Source organism: Cricetulus griseus, chromosome 4 (genome assembly GCF_003668045.3).
Source record: "Cricetulus griseus strain 17A/GY chromosome 4, alternate assembly CriGri-PICRH-1.0, whole genome shotgun sequence".
Lineage (NCBI taxonomy): Eukaryota > Metazoa > Chordata > Mammalia > Rodentia > Cricetidae > Cricetulus > Cricetulus griseus.
In genome coordinates this window covers 212,653,207-212,668,541 of record NC_048597.1, presented here as the reverse complement: position 1 = coordinate 212,668,541, position 15,335 = coordinate 212,653,207, and the positions used below count along the sequence as shown (strand labels likewise).

General features: G+C 45.5%; 1 non-coding gene across 1 annotated transcript; it reads left to right on the top strand.

Annotated features, from left to right (window-relative positions):
- The first annotated feature begins 14,834 nt into the window (after nucleotides 1-14,834).
- Trnae-uuc lies at nucleotides 14,835-14,906 on the top strand. Its single transcript has one exon. It is a non-coding gene; the product is annotated as a tRNA-Glu (tRNA).
- Nucleotides 14,907-15,335: the final 429 nt, after the last annotated feature.

The following is a 15,335-nucleotide window of genomic DNA, read 5'->3' as shown; positions in this document are numbered from 1 at the left end:
TCGATAGTCATGCTTGTGTGTTTGTCTCTCACCATGGAGACTTTGAGGACTGGGTCCTCGGAACCATCTCCTTCTAGTCCCTCTAGCATAAGCCTTAGAATTCCAGGATATCCCAAATCCTTTATTTCACATACCCTGTTTAAGCTTCAGAGAAAGTGACTTGGCCATCCTCTTTTCCTCTATTACGTGAGTTTAACAATATGAAAGCTGTTAGCTCTTCTCGTGATAGCATCACATCAGAAAAATAATCTTGGATCTTCTTAGATCATCGTGTGAAGGGAAAAGAAACCCCTGCCCCTGCCCCCTGAAAGTCTGCTCAGTGGCTGAACCAGGAGGTTATCTGGGAAGTGACTACCTAAGCCTGAACCAAATGAGGCAAATTTTCCAGTGAAACCTGTTGCTTGAACAGGGAAGTTCTCCGTGCTGCTCACTTCCCTCCTCATCCTCCTGCCTCTATTACCCGGTATTTCACATGAAAAGTCCTTTTGAGAGAGATACTTTGTATTGTATTTATTCTATACCAGGTGTCTGTGGCCAAAAGGATGTAATAGAATAAACATCTCAGACATTTTAGGCACAACTGTTGACTCTGTCATAACTAAAAAGCAAGCCAGGCATCCACCTGTAACCCCAGCATTTGAGAGGATGAGGCAGGCCATACATTTCAGACTAACTGAGGCTATATAGACAGTACTGTCCTAGTCCTATGTCAGACCACCACACCCAGTTTAAGTCTTGCCCTTGTTGTAGCTGACAAACCTGTTGGGATTTGATTTTAGACAAGAAAGCTAAGAACCAACACCAGAACTGGAGTATCTAACAAACGATGTGTTAAAATGAGATTGAAACACCCTTGACTATGTCTCATGCCCTAATAATAGGAAGTATCAACTTAAAGACAAGAAACAAAGGACAGCTGGAGGCTAGGTGCCCCTCACCTCCACGAGCTATGTGGCAGATGCAAAGCCAAGTGTCCTACCCAGGCTTATGCATTCTGGGTGATAGCATGCTGGGTGGGGTAAGGATTATTCCTCTGGTTCCTTCCAGCAGGAACATTAGTCAACTAGATGAGAATAAGCAGGCCTTGTTTGATTGCACGCAACAGAAAGCAAGGCCCAAGAGTCGGGCACAGTGGAATACCCTTGTGATCCCAACACTTAGAAGGTGGAGGCAGGAGGATTAGGAGTTCAAAAGTCATCATCAACTACATAGAAAGTTGGAGGCTAGCCTGAGCTACATGATACCCTGTCTGAAAAGAAAAAGAGGGAGGGAAGAAGTGTGGAGGGAGGCAGACAGGGAAGGAAACAAAACAAGGAAGGAAAACATAACCCAAAAGGCGATCTACCATCCTGCGAAACTCCTTAGTTAAGATTTGTTAGTCAGGGATTCAGAAATGTCCCTTTCAAGAGGCCTTTCTTCCTCTCTGTTTCTTAGCTCTGCTGTTTAGGCCTCAACCTCAGTCTTAAGATTCACATGAGATCCACATGGCTATAGTGGCACAAACATCTACACTGTCTCCAGTTCCAAGCCAGGAGAAAGAACACTGGCTTCTACTCCACCCTCAGTGACAGCCTAAAGGTGTTTCATTGGTTTAATCACAGAAAACTCACCTCAGTGGCCCGAATGCTCGCAATGGGATAAATGACTTATGCAACCTTCCACAGCGGAGTTCAAGAACAAGCGTGATCAATTGAATCCCAACCATTGGTAACAACAGTGAGACAGAGAAACATCCAAATAAAAGCAAATAAAATCCGGCCTTGTGAGTTTATTGCACATAACATGCTATAGATAGAAGTAAACTGTCCTTAAAAAATTCATCCCTACTAATGGGCTCATATGAATGTTACTCCCATGAAACTGTAATCAAGAAGCAATTATGATAACCTATTGTGTATTCATGCTTGGGTCACTCAAAGCCTTTAACATGCTCAATAGACTCCATCTCATTCTTGTGCTACCTCCCAAGAACCAATCTGAAGAAAGTGAACCTTGACTTCTGCTTTAGAAAGATGCTTTCTTCAAATTGGGACTGTGGCTTGCAATATTTTTCCCTTGCAGACATCAAGAATATCAGCTGATAAGCTCAACCCAGCCCCCCTCATTAGGCATTGAAATGAGAAGATTCAAAGGCACACACAGTCTGGAGAGAAAAAAAATCAGACAGAAAATTATCTAATTACTATGCTTCATAGCCAAGGAGATCCAATAGGAGAGAATTGAAGCAAGGGATTCTCACATCGGCACACAGGATTCTCTGCTTGCATTCCCCACCTCCCCTGGTCTCTAGAGAAGAGAAGCTTTTCTTACTGTGAAGCTAAGAGACAGAGGTTCCCAGGACATCTTTGTCTTTGCAAGTCTGAGAACTCAGCCCCGTGCTGGTGACAGTCAAGTCTGTGCTGTCATTCCAGCTCTTTGTGAAGCAGAGTTTTAGAGTAAGATGATGGGCATTCTGACAAAACTGACAACAGAATGGATGGTGAGCAGCAGGCAAGATTTCACGTGCAACTCTTTCCCCTCAGTCCAATGTGTCACCTGCAGTTCATCTGTAAGACGCGGTGGTGCCACAAAACTTAGCCAAATCACAAAATGATAATAATCTGGGGCACGTTTGGAGGTAAGGCCATTAAATGTTCTAATGTGGCCCTGGGCTCCAAACAGGAAACATGTCCCTGCCCAGTGCCATGACAGACTGAGTGGAACAAAGAGACCCACAGGCAGGCCTGGGAAAGCGTGGCCTGGGCTTTGAGGAGAAAACATAAGCCTGCCCAGCACCACAAGGCATTGAGCAGACAGGCACTATTATTGTAAGCAAATATATGCTGTAGTATGGAGAGAGAGAGAGAGAGAGAGAGAGAGAGAGAGAGAGAGAGAGAGAGAGAAGAGGTGGGCGGTTCATTTCCTGTGGACAGAGGCATATCTGAATATCTGAAGAAGTAAAAGCAGGTGAGGAGTGGGCTAACGGGGTGGCTTGATTGCCACCTAGGGTCATGGTGATGTCTGAGTCTGGGCTGCTCCTGGGGCCCATGTCTGGGTTCATGGCCGTGATGATGCCATGGTCTGTGTGGATATCCGAGGCTCCTGACCCCACCAAAGGTGGAGAGGATAGGGCTGTACAGTTGGACCCACCCATCACTGACTGCAACACTAGGGAGAACTGGTCCCACCCCTCACCAGCTGAAGCACTCAGAAGAGAGGGTCCTACACCTCACCTGGGCAGCACAAGAGAGCTGATCCTGTTCGCAAGGGCGTAGGTAAGCTGGCCCCGAGGGGGTGAGAGAGGCATAGCTGGTACCCCCTCCCTCATCTACAGTGTGGTAGGAATGAGGGAAAGATGCCCTGCCCCTTGCCCCTACCACCTCCATCTGACGAGGGAGCTGACCCTTCCCTTTACCAACTGCAACACTCAGGAAGCAGGCCCTGCCCCCCACCTGGGCAGCACCATAGAGCTGACCCTGTTGACAGAGTTGGAGGTGAACTGGCCTTGAGGGTGTGAAAGTTGGCTAGCTGGCCACACCCTACTCATCCGCCATTCAGAAAGATGCCATCCCCCCTTGTCCCTGCCACCTGTGTGGGTGAAGGAGTGACCCTGCCCATTACCAGCTGAAGCACTCAGGAAAGGGGACACTGCACCATGCCTGGGCAGCACAGTAGAGCTGACCCTATTGACAAGGGTGCAGGTGAACCTCCCAAGAACATAAACACGGGAAATCTGGCCCCTCCCCTCCTCTGCCATATGGTGGTGTGGGCAGGAAGAGATGCCCTACTCCCCCCTCTCCTACCCCCTTCTCCCATTCCCTGCCCCTCCCTGCCTGTGGCAGGTGGGAGAGCTGGCCCTGAGATCATAAGGGCAGGAGAGTGTTCCTACCCCTCAGAAACTACAGCACTCAGGAGAGTGGCCCCTGCACCTCACCTGGGCATCATAGCAACCACCCTGCAACTATCCAGACCAAGAACCAGGGTTATGAGTAGACCTACCCCAACATCCACCCCATTCTGGAGCACATGAAGGGGCCAGTCCTGGAGAACCAAAGTTGCAGGATCTCCATGACACAGACCAACAACAGGATATCCAAGAGGCGTCCCAGTGAGGGCCCAGCATCCATAGTATAGCAGAAACCAGAGGCCTCAAACCAGACCAATGACTCTTTGCAATGAACACTTGAACATAAAGATATGTGGATAAAAGGGTTTACTGCCTAACTCACAGTGTCACAATACAGCTTTCATGACAAGATTTCTCCCTTTTTTTTTTTTCCTTTTTTTCTCTTAAGTTTTACTTAATTTCATTGGAGGAGGAAGGGAGGTTGCAAGGGCAGTGGGTAGATAGGAAGGGACTGGAAAATGAATGGGATCAAGATACATGATGTGAAAGACACAGATAATAAATAAAAAAAAGGTTTTTGGTTTTTTTTAATGTTCTAATGCACAGAAACCCAGGCAGGCTCTTGTGCAGGCAGTGTGGGTTTCACTAGCGAAAAGTTATATCCATGCTTATCCTGGCTGTCCTACAGTTAGTAGGCGAACTATCTCTACAACACACAAATAACACACCAATGACTTAGGTCTCAGCTTCAGTGACCTTCCAAATGTGTGCAGGTATGTGTGCATGGGTGTGTGTGCTGGTGCCTTCAGGGGCAGGGTAGAGGCTAGAAGTCAACCCCAGCTGTTATTTCTCAGTTTCTGTATACCTTGTTTTTTTTGGGACAAGGTCTCATTGGCCTGGAGCTCATCAAATAGGCTACTCTTCCCTCTAGGGAGGTCCAGGCACCTCCTGATCTCTGCCTCTGCACCAGCACTGAAATTGTAAGTGTGGTTTGCTGGTCCCAGACTTTTTTATCTTACATGGGATCTAGGGACAACACTCAGGTCCCCATGTTTGCATAGCAAACACTTTACCTCCTGAGCTGTGTCTACTGCCCTGACCTTGCAAGTTTAATGTACTTTTTTGGCAAGTAAACAAGTTATAACATTTAATCTGCGGCAATCCATTTTACTTACTGACTTCCCTCAACATTCTGGCTTCTATAGAAAGTTCAAAAATAAACATAAGACATTGCAAAATAGAGGCAATTTTATTATGAGTCCAATTTACCAATATGAGCATCAAAAAAATTTGTCCTGTCTGCAAAAAAAAAGAAAAGGTTGAAGAAATATGACATAGATGAAGGATTTTCAAATTGAGTACTTTGTGTCATAGATTTGTGAGAGGCTTTGTAGAGGGGATATCTCAGAAATATACAGTAGTTTTACAGTGCATTTCCAATGGCTTACTGCATCCCTGTGTGTTGATTACAGAAAGCATGGACAGGTAACATGACTCAGCAGATGAAGGCACTTGCTATTCAAGCTTAATGACTGGAGTTGGATCCCGGAATCACACAAAGGAAGGAGAGAGTCTAGTACCGACAGTTGTCCTATGGGCTCCACATCAATGTTGTGCCACATGTGTGCCATACTTACATACATCATACATCTATATATACACACAGAGAGAGAGAGAGAGAGGGAGGGAGAGAGAGAGAGTAATAAGTAAAGTATTTTTCAAATAAAATAAAGAAACCATTAGCCAGAGCAGCAAACTCAGGCCCAAGGGGTCAAGTACATGCCTGGCTTTATAACTCAAGTTGGAATGAACATAGCCTCACTCATTTATTTGAGTTTGTTCCTGGCTGCCTTCACATTATGGTCACAGTGATAACTGGTTGCCATGGAGACTATCATCTGGTCTTAGACCAATAGCAAGGGTTTTTTCAGCCATCATCCCAAAGGCCAGAAGTCAACAGTCTCTATAGTGCCCTTGTCTTAGTTTCTGGGTTTCATCACTGTGGTGATACCTTGCTTGTACAAATAAAGCCTTTCTGAAGAACAGAGGATGGAGCTTGCCACTAGCCAACCATAGAGGTCTGAAGGTCTGTACAGACAGACAGGAAGTGAGATGGCTGGGTGGAGAGAAGACATAAGCATGAAGAAACAGGAACTCACTATCTTGTCCACTGAGAGGCGAAGGATGTAAATGTGGCTTTAGTTTGCTCCTTCTCTCTGATCTCTCAGCATTTTCCTCTCTATCTGACTCCAGGCTTTTATTATTTAGATCAATTAAGAACCCCTTTTACAGCCAGGTGTTGGTGGCACACGCCTTTAATCCCAGCACTCGGGAGGCAGAGGCAGGTGGATCTCTGTGAGTTTGAGACCAGCCTGGTCTACAAGAGCTAGTTCCAGGACAGCCTCCAAAGCCACAGAGAAACCCTGTCTCGAAAACAACAAAACAAAAAAAGAACCCCTTTTACACATCACCCCAGTGGCAAGGGATGTCCAAGAACAGATGCACTCAGGTAGAAAGCGTGTGCACCTTACCATCCTAGACCCTCACAGGAAGAGACTTTTCCCTCATAGGAGCCAACACACTGGGCAGACCCAGAAAGGAAGCTCAGTCTGAAGACTATCGGGCACCATGGCTGCAACCTACTTTACCATCTCATACTCCAATTCATTCATTTGTTTGTTTGTAAGACTTTATTTGGTGGGGAGTGGATGGATGGGGGGTCATGGGGGACATGGGAGGATGGAAGGGAGAGGGAATGGGGGGGTTGATATGTAAAATAAGATTGTTCCTAAATAAAAAATATAAAAAATAAACTGGGAAAAAAGACTTTATTTGGTTCTTCTAATTATGTGCATGGGTTTGTGTCTGTGCATATGAGTCCAGGCACCCACAGAGGCCAGAAAAGGACATCGGGTGTCCCAGAACTGGAGTTATAGTAAGTTATAGGCCACCCAACATGGGTTGTGCAAGAGCAGGGTTATTGCAAGAGCAGTGCACACTCTTACATGTGACTTAACTGATGAGCCATCTCTCCAGTGCCTCATATTCCCATTCTTATATTCCCCCATACCTTGTTTCCCCGCCTCTGATAGACTTTCAGTCCGCTCTCTTTATTGTTACCCTTTATAGCCATTCCCCAAAGAAGGAATAATCACTGAAGATGAATCAATAATTATGTGTACCTTCTCACACCCAATTTAGCAATCTGGTCTGTAGCCCATCATATGAACAGCCCTTCCCAGATGGACTTCCCTATTTCCACTGCACTATAGGGGAGGGAGAAAGGAAGGTTTGATTACTGTCTCTATAGAGACCAGTCTCCAGGGATGAGTTATATTTCTGCCTGCCTTGCTACCAGATGATGTTCTGAAAACTTAGGGTATCCTGGGAAGTGCTATTCACTCTGATCATCTTCAAGAATTGGCATGTGCTAAGAAGATGAAGGACTCTGAGAATAATCCACTCAAGAAACCTGTTGAACATTAATCCGGTGTATCAGGCATCTGCTGACCCAATGCCATTGCCTACCAACCAATCTCTGAAAGCCTATGGCTTACAGAGAGGACTCACTCTCATAGTCACATATCTGCATGTTGGCTACAATTTAACTGATCTTTGATGGAATTTCTGAGTACCTTGAGTGATGTGAAGGTTTCCTGGCTTTGGCTTCAAACTATCTTTGAGTTTCTACCAGCTTCCAGGGTCAAGAATAAAGGAATACAGATACTGCCACATGGGAAGCTCTTGAACAATAGTGTTCTAGTTCAGCTCACATCAGATTTATTAAGAACTCACTGGTCAAAGCAAGATCATGGCAAGCCAAGTCTAGGAGTGGGCAAACCTGAGGTCATGGCATGACCACATGACCAAGAGGATGTGACTCTTCTTATTGCCTCTGACAACCCATTAGCTTTCTGGGATCATTCTACCTCAGCTCCACCAATATTCCCATCCCCATCCTCAGAAATGCACAGCTCTTTTGAACATAGGCAGGACTAATAATCTTGCCTAATAATCTCTAAAATTAGTTGCATTGAATATGAATCAAGCTCTCCTAGTCCAGACACATTACCATGGAATAGGGCTTGTTTTCTGAGTATGCTCACAAGCCCCTTCCCATTGCAAGAAAAAAAAAGAGTGGAAAGAATCTCCCAGACCTCAGTCTCTTTAAGTATCCATGTACCTTACCTATATGATATCACAGAATTTGAAAGCATTCCCAAAACTACACCAAGAGATGATACAGTAAGTCTCTGCAAACTATATGTGTCCTTCTTGATTTGCAAGACCATACCTTTGCCTCTCACAGCTCTTACTGGGTGACCACTGCCAACTCACTGAGTAGCTATGCCCTGGGAACTATCCAACTCTCGTGATGGTCAGTCAGAATGCCCGAAATCTAACCTGAGATCCCCGGCTGGGCTGTGAGTGACAGGTGCCAGGTTCTCTCTCATCCAATGGAGCTCACTCTCAGGGAGATCTAAGCGGGAACATATGAGAGGAAAGTGAATTAGGGGATAAAAGATAATCTGTGGTGTTTTCTGAATTGGCTGTTCAGGTTGGCTGGAAACACCCACGGCACATCAGTTGGTACATGAAAAGAACACTGGTCAATTTGCATCAGGGAAGATCCACCAGGAGGAGCTTGGAGAAATCACAAACTAGACAATCATATACAAAATTTGCATAGAGAGCACACTCTATGGTGTGCTAGAGGATAACACATGAAACAGTGTTAGATAAGTTGGAGGGATTTCTGGGTAGGATTTCGCAAAGCTTCATGGCAATGTCTATCGTGTGTATGCAAGAGAGTTATGTGGTTCACAGCATTTTCAAAAGTAATTTTTCTGTAAAAAACTCCTACTTAAGAACATCTTTAAACACACTTTAAGATATATAGGATATAGCAACACAAATCAATTAACTGTGCTTCCTCCTAACAAGCTGTTCACTGCCAAGGTAAAGATAAGCAAGAAAAATTCAAATATAATAAATTACATAGTGATGAATTTTATCATTTTCCTCATCTCCTCTCTCATTGTTTCTTCTCCTTGTTCTCCAAATGTAAAACCAATAACTTTAGCATGACTAAGCAAGCACCTTCCTCTTCTTTCCTCACATTGGACTTGCTGTGATCGATCTGAAACACTTATTTCCCTAGAGAAAGTCACTGGTGGCTGTACCAAGAATACAAAGAGACAAACAGTTCATATTCAGTTTCATGGGTCCAAAAATGGGATTTTGCAGCAACTTAACAGCTTACAGAAGCAAGCTTTTCAGGAGAAAGGGGATTTTCTAAATCTCTTTAACTCCCCAACTTAGTTTAGTAAGAGCTAAGCCTAAGTCAGCTAATTATATAGGTTCCTCTACCTCTATGCTTCCCAAATCTTCATGTGCTCTCAAGTCACCTGGGATATTGTTCACAAGGCGGGTTCTGATCCATGAGAACCAGGTAGAGTCTGAGACGGAGTCTGCTGCGAATACAGGTGATGCCACTGTGTATCCAGGGACTGTTTGTTCGGTTAGACACAACGGCAGGTTACTTTGGGGTATGTGGTGGCTCAACATGAGGCTCTCTGCCCTCAGGTAGAAAAAATTTCAGTGCTGAGGATGTGAAAAGCCCAAGTCTCTCCCTAAACTGTGGGATGACAGAATGAACAGAGGCAAGGCCAGTAAGAAGTACCTTAAGTTCCCTTCTTTAGATCTCAGACCAGACATCATCAGTGTGTTAAGAAGGGGTCGAGGAAATGTCCCAAGGAGAAAAGACTGTCCTGGTGGGGACTGCCAGTGCTAGGATGCATGTGTCTTGGTTTGCCCCTGTTCTGGAGTGAGCCCTTAACCCCAAATCAAACTGGGTGATAAGAAGACCTCTGCTAATTCCCCAAAGTTGTCTTCTGCTCCTGGGGATGGCCTCAAGAGCTTTGCATGTCTCCTGAAAGTCACCCTGGGAGTGTCACCTAAGTAACTACAGAGTGATGCTCCCACTAGACCACAAGGCACCAGCAGCACCCCAGAATGCTGGTAACTAAGTTAACAGGGAAACCTAGTGCAGCCAGAGAGACTGGACTACTGAGCACAAATGCAGATGATGTCAACAGTAACCATCAGCCAGATGGAACTAGTTGACCTTAAGTGTCTCCAAGCTTTGCAGCATCCCAGCACAGCCCCTCTGCCACAGATATCAGATGGTTCCAGAAAACCATGCGTGTATAGCCCAAGAATCCCACCCCCTACACAACAGGCAAGGCGGCAAAGCCACACTCTCTAATGCCACCACCACTTTGAAGATACACAATGGCTGGAGACAAGAAGTGAATGCATTTTGTATTCAAAGAAAAGAAACACAGTCCTGTAAAGATGACTAGACTTGCTGGCCTGGCTTGAGTAAGGCTGGACTCAACAGTGACTGCAGATTTGTAACTACTTGTAACTACTCTCATTTGGAGACAGTAAGCACTCGAAAGGAATTCATTTCCTCACATCTAAACTTGCCCATCTTTCATGGAGCTCCAGATAATTAGCTGTAGTTTCTCCTTTCTCTTCCTCCAGTATTTTTATGGATGTCCTGACACCCTGACAAATATCTAAGGGAAATAAATGCCTCTTTAAAAGGATGCATATCTCACTAGCAGACACTAGGCAACTAAATAATACTACCTCTGAGCTCTCTGTTAACTCATGCTGTCAGGAAGAAATGGAGATGTGCTATCCAAGAACCACCCTGGCCCAGTGCTGGTGCTGCCCAGTGAGTAGCGTGCTTTCTCTTGGGTCCCAAATGGAGTGATTTGACCTGCCAAAAGGATTCACTGATAGGATTTATAGTGCTCCTGACACAACAGCAGAGAGAGAAACAGTGTTGCCATAAAACACCTAGAGAGAAGGAAAGGGAGAGAGATATTACATGGCTGACATTACAGCCATTCCTCTCAGTAAAAGCGCCTCAGAGAGTGGAGAGCATTTCTCAGGACTTCTGTGGGGTTTCTTGTATTCTCAGAGTTGCTTTCCTACTCCACCTCCCACCTCAGTACCATTCCCAGGAGAGTCGTGGCCACAGAGATTTACTGTGACCGGTGGGAAAGCATTTTGCTCTCAAGTTGCTCAAACAATAGGAGGGGAAGAGGAGGAGGAAGCGAGGAGGAAGCCAGGAGAAGGGGGACAAGGAAGAGATGGGGGAGGAAAAGAAGAGGAAGGGGAAAGAGGATGGAGGAAGAGGAAGAAATACGAGATGGTTCAGTCAGCAAAGTGCCTGCCTTGCAAGCACAAGGGCCTGAGTTCAATCCCCAGAAACCACATTAAGAAACAAAAACAAAACAATGGTGGCACACATTTGTAATACAAGGGCTGAGGAGGCAGACACAGGCAAATCCCTGGAGCTCATTGGCCTGCCAGCCCAACCTGAACAAAGAGTTCCAGGCCCAGGAAGGACACTCTCAAAAAATGAGGTGGGCAGCCCCTGAGGAATGACACCCAAGACCATCCTCATGCAGACATGGGCACGTGCACCTGTATCCATGAATGAGCATACCCGTGCACACATGAACATACATGCATATAGGCATATACACAAAACAAGAAAACAGTAAAGTTGGAAAGATGGCTCAGAGGTTGAGAACACTGGCTGCCCTTCCAGAAGTCCTGAGTTCAATTCTCAGCAACCACATGGTGGCTCACAACCATCTATCGTGAGATCTGATGCCCTCTTCTGGTGTGCAGGCATACATGCAGGCAGAACACTGTATACAAAATAAATAAGAAGGAGGAGGAGGCGGGGGTGGAGGGGGAGAAGAAGAAGAAGAAGAAGAAGAAGAAGAAGAAGAAGAAGAAGAAGAAGAAGAAGAAGAAGAAGAAGAAGAAGAAGAAGAAGAAGAAGAAGAAGAAGTTAAAACAGAGACATTTTACATTTTACACAGGGCAGACAAGATCTGTTGTGTCTCTAACTCAAATAAAAGCTAATGTTCTGCAAATGTCCTGGGAAACTAGGAAGCCTTTTACAAAAATTACTTGGAAAAGGCATGATATTCTAGACAATTATGTAAGTAAGCACAAGAAAGGGAAAAAAGACCTATGGGTGATTATGTATAAAAAACAAAAAGCAACCATGCCCAGAGAGATAGGATATACAAAGAAAGTCTACACGCTGAGTCATAACTGCCCCCATGCCACGATCATGAGTGCTGATCACAAGCCCATGAGTAGCTAGAAAACGTACTTCTGTGTCCTTCCCTGTGTAACTGCCTGGCTGACTTAGCTGTACTAGTTCTCACTGCAGAGTCCTCAGCTCATGAAGATCTAGGTATATTCTTATTTATCCAGACAGAAACTGAGCAGACCTATTTATTCACAGAGTCGAGATTATAGTGACCCAGCTGGCTAAAGGAAAGAATTGGACATATGTTCCCTGAAAACAGTCTCACTGTGAGCCACTGTGTCAGTTGTATGTGGCATCCATATTTTCCTCTTAGAAGTTAATGTTTCCTCTAAGAAGTGAACCGTGTCCTTCAAAACATGTGGGAAACATCCAGGAAAAACACAGTTTACCAAAGGCCAAAAAGTGGGTTGATTCCCCAATATCCTGGCAGGCCTGCAAAACACCAAGCTTCCCCCTGGGCTCACTGGGAATCCTGCTGGCCTTTCTGAATCATCCTCCTCCATTAAGGCTCAGATCAAATTTCACTTCCTTAAAGAAGCCTCCCCTGGCCACTCAAGTCTCCATTGATCTCTCCTTTCACAGAAACTTCTAGAGCAAGTATTGATTGTACCATAATTGCAGTATTTAATCACATACTGTCTTGTATGCCTTAAGTTCATTTTGGTTTTTTATTTTGTTTTGTTTTGTTTTTATGCAAAGGCATTTTCCAAAAAGAGCTGGACGATCTCACTACCATAGGGTCATCTCAGTAAGGAGTTGGGTTCCAGGCTTTCCTATAATTGTAGTTCAATGTTTTAATTGCGTGGTTCATTGCTGGTAGCTCACTGTTTCCTGGCCTTATCACAGCAATGGACCACTGGAATACTGAGTCCTGATAGCTACCTGGAAAAGGTCAGGGCTCCTGAGCTGCCTGAAAAACCCCACTGACCCAGTTAGCTCCTGACTCACCAGTTAGCATCCCTGACTGCAGCTCCTCTTCTCCACTCACTAGCAGGGCATTGTCTTTCCTCCTGAGAGATGACTGCCCGCCCTGCAGACTCAGCTCTCCTGGCTTAGAGCTGCTTAAGCAGAGTGTTCTTCACAAACATTCCCCAGGTAGCCTGCTCTCTGCTGCAAAGCTAACTAACATCTTCCTAATTGATAACCTTGGTTCACATGGCCACTAGGAACCATATGGTAGCTCTCTGCTGCTCCCTTCTGGCAATTTTGTGACAGTGCATCTAGTATTTCAAGGAACGCATCCTTGCAGCTTCAAATTCTAGTTGCATCCTGCAGATTGGGGGTGCCTGATGGCAGAAACAAACAGAAGATAGATAGATAGATAGATAGATGGATGGATGGATGGATGGATGGATGGATGGATGGATGGATGGATGGATGGATGGATGGATGGATATCACACGAGAGATGTTTTTAAACTTCCCTACGTCTTGTTAACACTTACCTATTTCATTTTAGGCTATTCCATTCAGCTATCTCTACATCATTAGATATTAAGATGCAGGTAGTTCTGCTAGAAAGCCAGCCGTCTACCACAGACGCCAGATTTCCATAACAGACGCCTTTACAGAAGCAAAAACCATGTATGTGTGAGTCTACGTGCTCTCTCATCCACACCATAATGAAGATTAAGCCTGGTGGCAAAGGGGCAATCTACAAAGATTAGTTCATATGGTTGCCCGAGAAACTTGTTGAAAATTAAAATTCCTAAGCATCTCGACACTCTGATTTTCTGGTTGGGGCCCAGAGACGAATTTTTAACTGGCACCAGGTAATTGGAACGCAAGTGGTCCGTGGGAGACATTAGACTCCTAGCCTTCTACCCTGTTCTTCTGCTCCTTGATTCAGCCTCAGGATGAGCCTCCTGGGGTATAGAAACGAGCGCAGCAGAAGCCGGGGGTGAGGGACAAGCTTCCATGAGTAAGCAATCTAAGCCCAGCTATCAGAAATTCCCTCTCCTTTGCATTCTGATTATTGCGGTGCCCAAAATATGCCTAACAGCAGCATGTGGTGCAAGGGAGTGTGGTAATTTAATAACGCTCTGTTCCATCATTTATCACACAAGACCTCGCAGCACAGAGACGATATGTCGCTGAGTCAGCAAATGGTTAAGCACTCAACAAACAATTATTCCAAATACATTGTGGTGTACTTATTAGGCCTAGAGATGTGATCTCGAAGAATTTTGTTTCAGAGAGAGAGAGAGAGAGAGAGAGAGAGAGAGAGAGAGAGAGAGAGAGAGAGAGAGAGAGAGAGAGACACTTCCGCAAGCATCCTGTCCACTAAAACTAACTTTCTCAGTAACAGCGCTCGCCCAATCTGAGCACGAGGGTCTTGTTGAATGTCCAGCACACAGACCAGATTCGGTGGTTTCCGTGAGTTCCTGATGAAAGGGCGAGCCACGCCTGCACTCGCCCATTAACCTGCTCTTGCTTAGTTGCTTTTATCATCAGTTTCATGGCCGGTCTATCCAGGCAGCGCATTACCATGAGCACTTCTGGTAAATTAGTCACCATGGTAATGGTGCCTAAATTGACTTTCTGAAACTTGAGGGTAGCGCAGACCTTCTGACCTCAGAGGCCAAAGCCTCACCCTCATAGCCAGCTAACGCGGCCGGCTGTTCCCTGGGCGTCCCAGGAAGAGCAGTGGGGTTTTACTGAGCTCACACAGAGAGACTGCAATCACTTCCCTTTCCCACGATTCAATCACCTTTCCCCACACTCCCGGCCACCCTGCGTGGTATTTTAGAGGTATTTAACCTTTAAATACCTCTACACTCTTTCCTCAGGGTGGCAGAGCTGAGGCTACCTGCCCTAGCTACACAAGCGACTGCGTCAAGACGGAGCTCTCGCTGTCGTCTCCCACATGGTCTAGCGGTTAGGATTCCTGGTTTTCACCCAGGCGGCTCGGGTTCGACTCCCGGTGTGGGAATGTAAGTTCTTTAGTTGGATTTAGAGGAGAATATGGATTCTTTAGCTGAACACAGGCCCCCTTCCAATCCTGGTCTTCCTGTCTCAAAAAATAAACCAAAAAAAAAGAGATAATGAGAGAAAGTACTCCCTTCTCTTGTAAACATGCCGTTTGTTTTACGAGGCAGGGTCTCACTTTGCCCAGGCTGCCCTAGAACTCTGTAACCCAAGCAAGCCTTAAACTCACCATTTTCCAGCCCTAGATTCAAGCCAATCATACTTGGAGCACCAAGGCTTGCTTGCCTGCAGCTTCTGCCTCTAGGCCAGCTGTCTGCTTTAAAATCCTGCTGGCAGCCCTTATTAACCCGCCTTTAGAAGGGAACGTCTTCCGTATTCTTGGTTTTAAAGGAGGCAAGGCTGTGAGGTTCCTGACTGGTAGGATCCTTCCCTT